We start from the raw sequence: 14,038 nt of genomic DNA, 5'->3' as shown, positions 1-14,038 counted from the left end.
CTTTCTGATACCATCAAAATTGGCCTTCCTTTAATTTAGGATCTCAACTTGAGGACTTGACCTATTCTTATCCATAATTATCTTGAAAATAATGGCATTATGATCGCTAAATGCAAAGTGTTCCCCTATTCATTCCTAAATAGGATATCTGTTATTGCACTCTCTCTAGTTGGGTTTTCTGTGTACTGATCAGGGAAGCTTTCCTGAAGGCATTTGGCAAACTTTATCCCATCCAGCTCTTTTACAGTATGGGAGTCCCAGTCAATACGTGGTAAGTTAAAATCACCGACTATCACAAACTAATATTTCTTGCAACAGTCTGTGGTCTGTCAGTAAATTTACTCTCCTAAACTCCAGTGACAATTTGGTGGTCTATAATATAATCCCATTAATCCCTTTCTTATTCCCCTGTTCCACCCATATAACCTCATCAGATGAACTCTCCAGTCTGTTCTTTCTGATCACTGCCATGACATTTTCCCTGACTAGTAATGCTACCCTTCCCCCTTTAATCCCTCCCACTCTATCATGTCTAAAACAAAAGAACCCCAGAACACTGAGCTGCCAGTTCTGCCCATCCTGCAACCAAGTTTCACTAATGGCTATCATGTCATAATTCCACATGGTGATCTATGCCCTAAGCTCATTTGCCTTTCCTACAATGCTCCTTGCATTGAAGTATACACAACTCAGAACATTAGTCCAACCATGCTCAACTTTTCAATTCCTGACTTTGTGTGTAGGCTTAACACCATCTTTCTACACAAATACTCCACTATCTGCTTTGGCACTGTGGTTCCAATTCCCCTGCAACATGCAAACACTAGAAAACCTTCCTGCAAGGATATTAGACGCCTCCAGATCAGTTGAAAACTGTCTCTTCTGTACAGGTCCCACCTTCCCTGGAAGAGAGCCCAATGATCCAAAAATACGATGTCCTCCCTCCTACACCAAATCTTTAGCCGCGTGTTGAACTGTATAATCTTCCTATTTCTGACCTCACTAGCACATGCCACGGGTAGTAATTCTGAGATCTTAACCTTAGAGGTCCTCTCCTTTAGTTTAGCAGTTAAATCCCTGAACTCACTTTGCAGGACCATGTGACCATTCCTATCCATGTCATTGGTCCTGATATGGACCACAATCTTTGGCTGTTCATTCTCCTACTTAAGACTGCTGTGGACTCAATCTGACATATCCTTGATCCTGGAACCTGACAAACAATATACTGTATGAGAATCTCATTCTCATCCTCAAAGCCTGTTCCCCTAACACCACACTTCACCTGTTTTCCCCTCTGCTCCACTTCTTTTCTGAGTTTAAGAGCCAGACTCAGTGCCAGAGACCGGGTAGCTGTGGCTTTCCTCTGCTAGGTCATCCCTTCCATCAAATGATATACCTGTTGTTGAGGGGAATGGCCACAGTGACTGGACTGACTGCCTCTTTACCCCTCCTGATGGTCACCCAATTAGTTGTGTCCTGCACTGTGACATTGGAGGTCTCCCTACCTTCCTACATCCCACAAGGGGAATATTCCACTGACATGCCTAGCATCCCTTCTGCTCTAACAAAGAGAAAGAAAGAAAAAATTAATGAAAAAGATCTATCTACCGACAGTCTTTGTCTCTCATCAAAGCCTCTATGAGCCAAAACCTAACCTTCCCACTCTAACACTGGCCCACTTCAACAAAGTCTGCTCTGCTTAAACCTAATTTCTTTTTATTGGCCCTTGCCAAGTGCTTAATTATGCACAATCCCATGGCTCCTATGGAACTGTGGCATGCAGAATGTCTTGATTGCCCCTGCTCGCTCTGTTTGAACGCTTTCTCTCACTATGTCTCCTCAGGAACTGTGGCAGGCAGAAACCTCATTGGCACATCCAATACAAGGTTGCATCAATATGATGTTTACTTGGGATGAAATAAATAAACCTGCTGAACAAGATGTCCATAATTTTATTAGTTAATAGTTAAAGGCTTCCCCCTCACTGCACCGAGATCCTATCCACTACTTCAGCATCCATCTGCGCCACAGTCTCCATCAGAGCCTACCTGTGTTCAGACTTTGATAGGTCTTTACTCTCTATCTTCTACCGAAGTTATCCTGCCACAACCTCATTCACAGTGAAAGTAATCACATGCCGGCGTCAAAAGGAGAGTAAATTCTCAATCTGAGACAATTTCAGTTCACCCACTTGTACATGCCTGGAGAGAGTTAAATACTTGGCTGTTGTGCAAAGCATGCAGACTGCCATGAGGTTTAATTTCCTTGGATCCTGAGTAAACGCCGTTTTGCTGCTTTGTATAATTACTTTAGTTAAGCTGAATTTTCCCTTCCTTTTAAAGATGTCTTGAAGATCAAAATGTAATTAAATTCGCAGTAGTCTTCTTTTTCTGGAGCTGGATTCATATGAAAAGTGATTGCAGCACCATTAGAACATATGAGAAAAATTCATTTCTTTTCCTTATGATAATATAACATTAAATTTACCTTTGAAGTTCATTATAATGTATTTTCCCATAATATTTAAAATTTGGACAATTATTAATAGTAATATAGCCTGTCGATTACTTAATATTTTTGTACAAAATTCTTTTGCAAATGTAGTACTGGGATCTGCCTTTAGTTTCATGCAAGTGGAAGATGTTTTTGTGCTTGGTAGCACTCCAATCCATTCAGTTGGAAGTTCATAGGTACAAACTGCAGATTTAGATAGAGCAGTACAGCACAGGAACAGGTCCTTCAGCCCACAAAAACTAAAATAAACCTTAAAACTGATCCCTCCCACCTATACAATGTCCATGTCCCTCCATCATACTCACATTTTTGTGCCTTTCTAAAAGTCTGTTAAAAGCCTCTAATGTACTTACCTCTACCACCATACCAGTAGTGCACTCCAGGCATCCACTATTCTCTGAGCGAGAAACTTAACCCTCACATCCCATTTGAACCTACATGCTCTCTCTCTCAATGCATGCCTTCTGGTATTAGGCATTTCTACCCTGGAAAAAAGATTCTCCATGTCTACTCTACCTATGCCTCTCATTATTTTATAAACCTCTATCAGATCTTCCCTCAGCCTCTACCATTCCAAAGAAAATAGCCCAAGTTTGTCTGGCCTTTCATGATAGCACATGCTGTCTAAACCAGAAAACATTCTGATAAACCTCTTCTGCACCCTCTCCAAAGCCTCAGCATCCTTCCTATAATGGTGTGACCAGACTGCATGCAATATTCCAGATGTGGCCTAACCAGAGTTTTATAAAGTTTCAACATAGCCTCCTGACTTTTAAACTCAAGGCCTTGACTAATAAAAGCAAGCATTCTGTGAGCTTTCTTAACCACACTATCAACCTGCGTAGCCACTTCAGTGGAGCTACGAACTTGGACCCCAAGATCTCTCTGCTTAGCAACACTGTTAAGGGTCTTGCCCTTAATAGTGTGCTGTCTCTCTGCATTTGTCCTACCAAAGTGCAACACCTCTTATTTATCACAGGTGCATCTGCCATTTCTCTATTCGGATCTGCAACTGATCTATGTCACACTGTATTGTTTGCTAGTCCTTTCCACTATCCACAGCTCCAGCAGTCTTGTTATCATCCACAAACTTACCAACCGCCCATTTCCATTTTCATCCAGGTCATTTATATATATCACAATCAGCAGAGGGCACAGCACAGATCCATGTATAACGCCACTACTTACAGACATCCAGCTCAAATAAGTCCCTTCAACCACTACCCTTTGTCTTCGATGTGCAAACCAGTTCTGATACTAAACAGCCAACTGACCGTAGACCCCATGTAACTTATCTACTGGATTAGCCTCCCACGATGGACTTTGTCAAATTGGAGCACTGATGCAGGAGCCAACTTATTGATAAGGCAGAGAGCCAAGTTCTACTTTGCCTTCCCAAGAGAATGAACAGAAAAATTGCCTGGTCAACATTTACCCACTCACCCAGTGTCATTAAGGTTGGGGCAGATCAAGCTAGCGGTATATTGGAGCTTGTAGGAGAATGGGACTGTCCTGGATTGCCATATCATCAGAAAATATCTCCATTTTGGGACTCTCCAATGGAGTAGGAATTTCTGGCTAGATTCATTCAGAGCATCGTACGGGTATAAGAAGGAGTCACTGGGCAGGGTATGGACAAATAAGTATTTTTGCACGATGGAATACTGCACTATGTGTGAAGTCTCCGTTTGGAAACTAATGAGGATTTACTAATTAGGACAGTTTCAGCTGCATTCATCATCAAGAATCCTCAAGAATTTTAGGATACAACAGGGTCTTTTAAGAGACTCTTAAATAGGTACAAAGAGCTCAGAAAAAATAGAATGCTATGTGGTAGGGAAATCCTAGGCAGTTTTTAGAGTAGGTTGCATGGTCAGCACAACATTGTGGGTCAAAGGTCATGCAATGTGCTGTAGATTTCTATGTTTCTGATAAGTTTCCGCTAGTAACTGTTTATTTGCCACATTTGGAAAGGAAGTTGAAAAGAAAGGGTACCATTCATTTGTTATGGTTGACATTGAGATGAGGAAGAAAAACAGAGGAAGACATATTAAAAGACAATTAGCCAGCAAAGAGCAAAATTGTAAAGTAGAAGCTTGACACTGTTGCTTCTTTGATGTTTTGAGAGACCATCACTGGAACAGAATTGAGTTGAACCTTATTGGATTGGCTGCACCTGACAGGGTCCTAACAGAACGCATAAACCATTTCAGTAAGGAACAATGGTAAAAATAATTGGAGATTAAAATTAAAATATAATCAGAATTCAGCTCACAAGCAATAGGTGCAGATGATAATAAAATAACCAAGGAAGATACAGCAGCAATCACAAATTTTTAAAAAATATATAAAATTCAACAACATGAGGAAGATAATGTAAAGGCCAGAATGATAGGTCAGGGCTTCATCCTAAACTACAGAACAAAGAAATAAACAGTGAGGCAGCGGCTCAAATATCTCCGAGAGGTTATAACTTCATGATTATTAGAAAACAGGACTGGAGGTCATAATTGGGATGTAAACATGCTGCATCAATAGCAAACATAGGGCAACTTAAAGAAATAAATGTGATAGTTTTACTGTTGAAGAATGTTCTTACCGATGATGGGAAGGAGGGAGATAGGAAGGAGGTAAGGGAAAATATTAGCAACTATTATGGTTTGAATTGCAGAGATTTGACATTGTAGTAAAGACAGAAAACTGGAAATTCTGCAAGTTCAGACAGCATCATTGGCGAAAAATAGTTAATATCTCAGATCAATGAATTTTCAATTTAGAAAATGTTATGGATGTTATTGAATTCGAGGGCAAAGGGAAGGAGAGGGGAGCAAATCATATTGATAAACAAAGTTATACAACACAGAAATATGACCTTCATCCCAACTCATCCCTGCTGGCCAAGTTGTTCACATCATCTAGTCCCATTTGCCTGTGTTTTGCCCAAAATCCAACAAACCTTTTCTATCCATATACCTGTACAAATGTCTTTAACTATTTTAATTATACCTGCCTCTACCACTTCATCTGGCAGCTTGTTCATACTTCATACTGGCCACCCTCTGTGTGAAAAAGTTACCCCTCCGATCCTCTTTAAATCTTTCCCCTCACACCTAACTCTTTGCCTTCTAGTTTTAGACTCCACTACCTTTGGGGAAAAAGACTGTCACTGTTCACTTTCACTATATATTTCCGTAAGATCACCATTCAGCCTCCTATGTTCCAGGGGAAATCACCCAGTCTCTGCAGATTCTCCTTCTAAGCCAAGCCCTTCAGAACTAGTAACATCATTCTGTATATTTTCAGCTCCCTTTCCAATATGGCTCTGTGACAGTATGCAAGGCAAACCTTTAAATGAAAAGGGATGATTATGCGAGGCAAACAAGTGCAAACAAATTTGTTCCAGTTCTTGTAGATGTAGTCACCCAGTCTGCATTAGTCTCCTCATGATGAAGAAATTGTAAACTGTGAATGCAGAAGTCTAATTGAAAGATATAGATAGAAACACATTGTGGCCTGACTTGGAAGAATGTTCTGGACTTAAAACCAGAATGATGGTTGTCCGAAAGCTTGGTGACAGATTAAACAAAGTGGCAGTCAGTATCCATGAGTAGATAAAACTAAAATGAACATAAAACGCAGAACAGGCCCTTTAGTGCATAATGTTTGTGCTGACCATGAAGGAAATCCAAACTAATCCATTTGCCTGCACATGGTCTGTATCCTTCCATTCCTCACCTGTTGTGCCTCTTAAATATTTTTTACTGCAAATGCTTCCCATGTCTCTTGGCCAGCTGTTCCAACCTACCTCTCTCTGAGTAAAGAAAACTTACTATGAAAATCTCTTTGAAACTTTTTTCCCTTTTATCTTAAAGATCTGCTCTCTATAGTTGACATGCATACCCTGTGAAAAACACTACATCTTCCCTAAATATGGTCTGTCATGATTTTGTCTACTACTATCAGGTTTGTCTCTCAGCCTTTGATGCTCCAGAGAGAGAACAATCCACCTTTGTCTAACCTCTCAATGTAGGTAATACTCTCTAATCCTTCTCTACCTTTTCTGCACCCTCTCGAAAGCCTGCTCATATTTCCTCTCATGCAGTCCAAAATGTCACGTAATGCTCCAAATCTTCCCAAACCAACATGTTATACAGCTATTAAGGTGATTTACCAACGTTCATATTCAACACCCCAACAGTTGAAGGTAAGAATATTGTGTGCCGTCATTACAATCTCTACTCTCAGGGACTTCCAGAATTACGCCAAGATTCTGCTACACATCAATACTTCTACAGGTCCTGATTTTTGCTGTGTAATTCCCCCTTGCAGTTAACACAAAGTACACTGCAGATATTGGGGGCAAATCAACATGTGCAAACAAGCTGGAGGAACTCAGCAGGTCGGGCAACCTCCGTGGAAACGAGCAGTCAGCATTTCAGGCCAAGACCCTTCGTCAGGACTGAAGAAGAGAGGGCAGGGGCCCTATAAAGAAGGTGGGGGGAGGGTGGGAAGGAGAAGGCTGGTAGGTGCCAGGTGAAAAACCAATCAGAGGAAAGATCAAGGAGTAGGGGAGGGGATAGGCAGGAAAGGTGAAGAAGGAATATAAGGGGAAAGCACTATGGGTAGTAGAAGAAGACATAATCATGAGAGAGGTGATAGGCAGCTGGAGGAGGAGGCAGAGTAGAAGTGGAATGGGGGAAGGGAGAGAGAGGGAATTATCGGAAGTTGGAGAATTCAGTGTTCATACCAAGGGGCTGGAGACTACCCAGACTGTATATGAGGAAAATGGAGGAGATGCCACCCACTGCTTCACATTCCTATTCGGATATGTCCATACAAAGCCTCTTCTACTGCCATGATGAGGCCAAACTTAGGTTGGAGGAGCAACACCTCATATACCATTGACTGATCATTTCCATGGATGCTGCCCAACCTGCTGAGTTCCTCCAGCTTGTTTGTACATGTTGATCCCTCTTGCAGTTGATTTCCCGGTGTCAAATTGCACATGTGTCATTTCTCAACCCACGTTTCCAAGTGGTTTGTAGTCTGCTGAATCCTTTGACAACCTTTCTCACCCCATCTACAACTCTACAAATTTTTGAGCTATCTTATTTATAAACTTGCCTACATTTTCCTCCAGCAATCATGGACCTCCAATCAGATTAACAGCCCTTTATCACTGTCCTTATTCATTTATGGCAAGAAAATTTTGAAACCTGTCTGCCAAATCTCTAAGTTCCTTTGTGGCTTAGAGAAATCCTTGCATCGGAGAGTTTAATTTTCTGATAAATTGATAAGGCCAGGAAGCCCAAAAAAGTGAGATAACAGGATAATGAGTTTCTTGAATAGATTCAAGAAAATTTACTGCATATTATTTTTGATAACTAGCGTGATGCTGAGTCATACTTAATTTGATAATGAGTAATGAACCAAGCATTAATTAACAGTGATCACAGGGAGTTGAAATTCATAATTAACTTCTAAGAGAGACTCAAGACATTTATTAATGTTCAAGGTTCTGGCATTGTGAGCTTTATTGGCATTGAGATAGATTAATGACAGCAAGCCGGTCAAAATTGATATCTGCTAAAAGAATATCCAAAGATGTTTGGAAAGAATTTGGTTTAGATCAGGACAATAAGGTATAGAAGCTCCATTACTGAATGAACATGTTGTGATTGGCAGGTGACAGAATGTAAAGGAATTAAATATAAAAGTGGAAAAGAGAGTCTAGGGTATTGGGATAGTCATAAAGAACAGTGAAGGGAAACCAAAAGTATTGGATAGTCTGAAAATGAGGACTGTGAGAAATCTCCTAGCAATATCAAGATATAAAATAATATAGTTATTAAAATTATTTATTAAGTGAAATAGTAGCCCAGGATAATATGGACATTTTAAAAATGATGCAGGTAATATTGCCAATGATAATAAAGAAATGAGATGCTTGTTTGATGATTACTAGTGTCAGTTTTCACAATGGATGAAGGTCTAATATATTGGACACCCCAGAGAAATTAAAAATGAAGTTAAAAATGGCAGTCAATAAAATTAAAAAGGGAACAGTATTAGAAAAATGATGATGTAATACACTGGAGAATCCGTGAGACATTATGGTTTCTATTTCTGTTTTTTTTTAAGTCAATAGTTACAGAAATTGCTGATGGTAGCCACAATCTTCTAAATTGCTCAGTTCAGAAACTTACCTTATTCACTTAGAGAAATACCAATGTATATTAATTATGTAGGGGATTGAGAGTGACTTAAAAACAGAAAACTGTTCAACACATCTGACATTTGTGTAGGGTACTTCTGATGTATCTTGGTCTATTCAATCGAAGTTTAAAGAGATTTAGAGGTTTGTATACACTGATCAGCAATGATTTTGAGTCGTGAGCAAAAATAAAAACAAAAAGGCTAATGAAATATCATCATTTACAATTTGAGGCTTAAAATATTAAGATCTTTCTGGAGCAAAATAAAACCTTTGGTTAGGCCAGATGTGGAATATTGTCCCTAGTTTTGGGCATTTCATCTTATATTACAACCTTGTATAGAAGGTGACAAGGTGGCTTGACTGATTCCTGTAGGATTTTAAATGACCTTGATAGGGTGGAAAAGGAGGACAATTTTGACTGGTTTGTGAATCAAAAACAGTGAGACAGAGAATTAAAATCAGGGCCAAGCTATTCAGGAGAGGAATATGGAAGCACATCTTCATGGAAGAAGTCAATATAAGGATCATTCTCCCATAGTCAATAATTTTAAAAGTGACTTTTGCTAATCCTAATGAAAAATATGATGCCAAGGTGAATAGATAGCTCATGATCTAATTGAAAGCCAGGAAAGGTTTGAAGGGCTGAATTGTCTGTGCCTGCAAAAATTGGTGTTCTATTAGAGAAAGTTCCATTCATTACATGCACACCCTATCCCCATCCCTTCTACTTTATGCTGCTCCTTTATCCCATATTGGCCATCTTCATGGTAGTTCCAATTTCGTAAGATCCTTGAGTCTCTACACACTGAGTTGTATCCAATCCACCCACCTTTGTCCTTATAGTTCTTTGTGCCAATCACCAATACTGATGCTGCTGAAATCTGATGCCCTATTGTACTTGAAGCAATATAAACCGCTTAAAGCATCTCTGTGACTTTGTAATTATTAAAAATGGGAGATTAATTGAAAGTATCTCTAACCTCTGATTTTATATATTTAAAAATTTCTTCACACCAAACTGATATATATTGGTCTTAAAAGAAGGAGGAGAACAATTTTGAGAATAATATTGGTGAAACGGGTGAGAATAACATTGGTGAAATCAAAAGGAGACATCAGATTGGAGTCATGTGAGGCATCTTCCCATTGTGCACTATGTGTCTGATTTTCAAAAGCTAAGAAAACAGACAAAATCCTCTTTCTTTGGATGGCCCAACCATTTCTACTAGACCTGACTATTTTTGCAGCTTTCGGAAATTTGAACTGAACTATATTACTGGATGCCAAACAACTGATTTGACAAAAAGTGTAACCGAACTTTACTATATTTTAAGCACTTCTGGAAGGAACTTCACTTGCTACTTTAAGAAACAAATTTTAGCTGTTGGTAAAAAATAATAAGGATCTATTTGAGCATACTAAGGGGAGGGGAAGTCCTCAAGTCGAAAAAAAGTTAAATTATTCCATGTGCAACTTTAGACTGATTTATCTTAGGGTAAGCTGTTTTTATTTTAAATGCTGTGGCCTTAAATTGGTGGAAAACCTACCCTGATTGATCAACACTTCTCTATGTGATTTGCATTGTAAAACTGTAATCCTTAATATGCTTAAAGTGAAAGCAAAGGTTATTTACTCAAGCCATTGCCTTGCCATAGCATATGGACGCTATAGTTCCAGAAGCCAGTCACTGAGGTCAATAGACTACAGGAAACATGAAGATGTTGACGGTTTCCATCGCTATGGATACTCCTTATCTCAGACAGGTAAGTGTTTTTGAAATGCAAACCTGCTGTACAGTACTAACCTTTCGCCAGCGCACTGTGTGTCTGCTGCCAAAGCTATCACTATGAAACTGTGCTTACATTTTCATGAAATTATGTTTATCACCACTGCACTGCATGTGCTTTGCTTTGTCTTTCATTCTTCAAAGAAGCTTAGTTGCAGTAAGTGTGGTACTGTTTATCCTGTTGGTTCTCTGGAGTGGATCTGTTTTCTCACACATACCTTCAGATTCAGATACAAGGAGTTCAACACATGAATTTAAAGAAACTAAAGTGTTAATAATTAATTTGTAAAGTTATTGGTCGAACAGTAGGTTAAACTATTTGGGGCAATTAGCAAATTGGATTTTCAACAGAAATTGAACCTAGTTAAAATTTGCACTGATAAGTTAAGAACTTTACCTTAAGAATAATGATGACAGGATTTCTTCTTCGAATATATTTAAAACTGCATTTCACTCTATATGAATGAATGAAATTTTATTTCGGTCAGTACAAACATTAACAAAAAGCATCATTTTCAATGATGATTTCATAAGACTAAATTAAATAATAAAAAAGCCAACTCATGTACAACTAACGTGATTCAGAAAATTAAATTTTAAAAAAACTAGATGATTATAGTAAACAAGAACAAAAGTGCGAAGTATTTCATATTAATCAGAATAAAGCAATGAACTCAAGCTGTGAGTTCATAAACCAGTACAAAATTCTGTGTTTGGATATTTCATCTGTTCAAAATTCAGAATCCATTTACATAGTCTATGTTCCAGAGGGTTTCAGAAATATAGCACACACTGAATACCAATAGTCAGGGGTACCACTGTCAATCCTGTCAAGGTCATGTGAGCTAATGTCCTATTTCATTGCTGAGGGGTTGTGGCAGTACAGGGAATATCTTTTGCATATTCAAGGTCAAGTTCAAGTTCATCTTATCATCAGTCTGTACAAATATACACACAAAACAACGTTTCTCCAGACCGCAGTGCATCCACAAATCATATATCACACACAGCACATAAAACAAAATATTACCATAAATAAGTTAATAAAATATAATTCAAAATCCATATAGTGTGCGCTTGGGAAGGTGAATAGGTGCTTAGATCATCCAAAATATGGTATCACAACAAGACCGTAAACTCAATAGAATTTCATGTGATTCATAAAATAATGGCAGTGTGGATGTGAAATTGATCATGATATAGAATGTACTGTACATAGGTTGCATTTATTGATACTCAGGACAAAAGTGTTGCATTTATTTTCCCACCATGTGTGGAACTGAATAGTTTGTCAGGTCATTTTAAAGGTAGCAAGTAGTCAACATATGGCAGGCTAGTTGGGATAAAGGTGGAAGATGTCCTTCCCGAGGGGATGTTATTAACCAAATGGATTTGTACAAATGAAAATTTCAAAATAACTCATATAAAAATACAATATTTTGTTTTGATTAGCTAAGTAACTATAGTCCAATTTTGCTTTATATTTACAGATCTTTAGGGCAAATCTTTGGGTTAAGATTCTATTATCTGAAACTTGACTTTATTTGGGGTGAGGGAACTGACAGAGATAAAGTGATGGGGGGTGCAGTGGGAAATATTTGCCCAATGTAGCAGTGTTGGAATCTGGGGGAGGGGGGCATAGGTTTAAGATAAAGGGAAGAGGTTGAAGTAAACTCTGTGGAAGAATTTTCAACAAGGCATTGAAAGCTACAGGCTGCACTCAGGTAATGAATGAGTTTTTTTTAACAGATGTTCATAAGTTAATTTTATTTATAAGTCCAAATAAATATAAAAATACACAGAGTGGTAGCCATACTTCTATAGTTTAGTAATGAATGTCATCAAAACCACATAAGATTGATAAGAAGGAACACTTACTTAAAGCAGAAATAGAAAAGAAACTAATTATGCAGCTTGTAGGAACAAACGTATATTCATTTGACTTTTGAAGTTAATATTGTGGGTACTGGCTTTTATGGATGGGTGTTCATAATCTGGGGATGGCCTGTTTTGAGACCTGGGGTCTTGATGATCAATAGCCACACACACACACACACACACACACACACACACACACACACACACACACACACACACACACACACACACACACACACACACACACACACACACACACACACACACACACACCCCCCCCCCCCCCCCCCGCAGGGAGTTGGCAAGTCAAACGGGAATGAACAGTGAATGTTTTGGGTCAAGACCTTTCATTAAAACTGGAAGGGAAAGGGCCAGAAGCTCAGGTAAAGAGGTTGGGGGAGGATACGTTGTACAAGCTGATAAATGATAGGTGAGACTAGGTGATTGGGTGGGTGGATATTAATAATCTTGATGATCAGCACAGGGAGCAAAAAAGTCTGTTTCTATGGTGCGATGAGTAAAGTAACTAATATATAATAACCATAACCTATGGCCAAATTGTCCCTAGTTGTGACTTCCAACTCCAACAGCTGGCTAGTCTGATATTTTCGTTGTTCAATATGAGACCATTATCCTCCCTGACTCTTCACTGTAACTGGATGGAAACTAGGAAGTCATGCTCAATATGCTAACCACAGAACTGTGCCTGAAATGTTAGACAGATTGTGAAGATTTACTGGAATAGTACAGTATAAGTTTTGTGGTTTTTAGGGGTCTTGAAGTGAACAGCGAAAATTGTAATTCTCAAAGAGTTGCAGTTAGAGCTGATAGCAAGGCTTAAACACATAAAGTGTTTGGAAAGCAAAAATAAGAAATATCTGTTTCTAACAAGAAAAAGATGTGAACTTGAGTACACAATTTAAGGTGTTTGGTAAAGGAGACAGAGGCAAGGTGTGGAGAATTTATTTATGCAACTAGTTGTGATCTGGAAGACACAGTCTAAAAGGAGTGTAGAAACAGATTCAATATAACAAACAAAAGGAATTTGGACAAATGTTTGATGTCTCCAATTTATTTTGGAAAATGATCACTGAAGGGGGGGGGGATGTTTGCATGGACATGGGAAAAAGGAACATAGGGTAGGATGAAGTCAAAGAACCAACACAAGCATGGTTGACAGAAGACTTCCTTATGTGTTGTATCCTTAGGTCTTGTGATGGGAGTATAGTTGGGGAGGTGAGCATTGAGGAGGTTAATTGGAAGTTGGGTGCAACAGTTGACATCTTGGTGAAGTAGGGGACATTGAAGAATAAAATATAACTCTTGCCTCACTGGCCTCCCAGTTCAACAATCAGTCATTATTGTGTTTCAATCGGTGGATACCACTTTGTCAAAAACTCTGTGCTAAAATAAACAACAGAGTGCAATCTAATTTTTAGAGTTGTTCTCATCTGATTTAGATTAGTTAACTTTGATTCAGCTTCCTAGAAAACTTGTATTGTTGGATGAACTATGCATTTCAATTTTGCTGGGAATCTAATTGTTGCTGGATTTCATGTGGAATATCTTCAGAGTGGTGATCCAATACCATTTCCTTTCAAAATATTAATATTCAGTATGAGAAAGCAAGAGACAAAGTA

The sequence above is a fragment of the Hypanus sabinus genome, chromosome 1 (assembly GCF_030144855.1).
Source record: "Hypanus sabinus isolate sHypSab1 chromosome 1, sHypSab1.hap1, whole genome shotgun sequence".
NCBI lineage: Eukaryota > Metazoa > Chordata > Chondrichthyes > Myliobatiformes > Dasyatidae > Hypanus > Hypanus sabinus.
The sequence above is the reverse complement of the archived record's forward strand: the minus strand, read 5'-3'. Positions refer to the sequence as shown.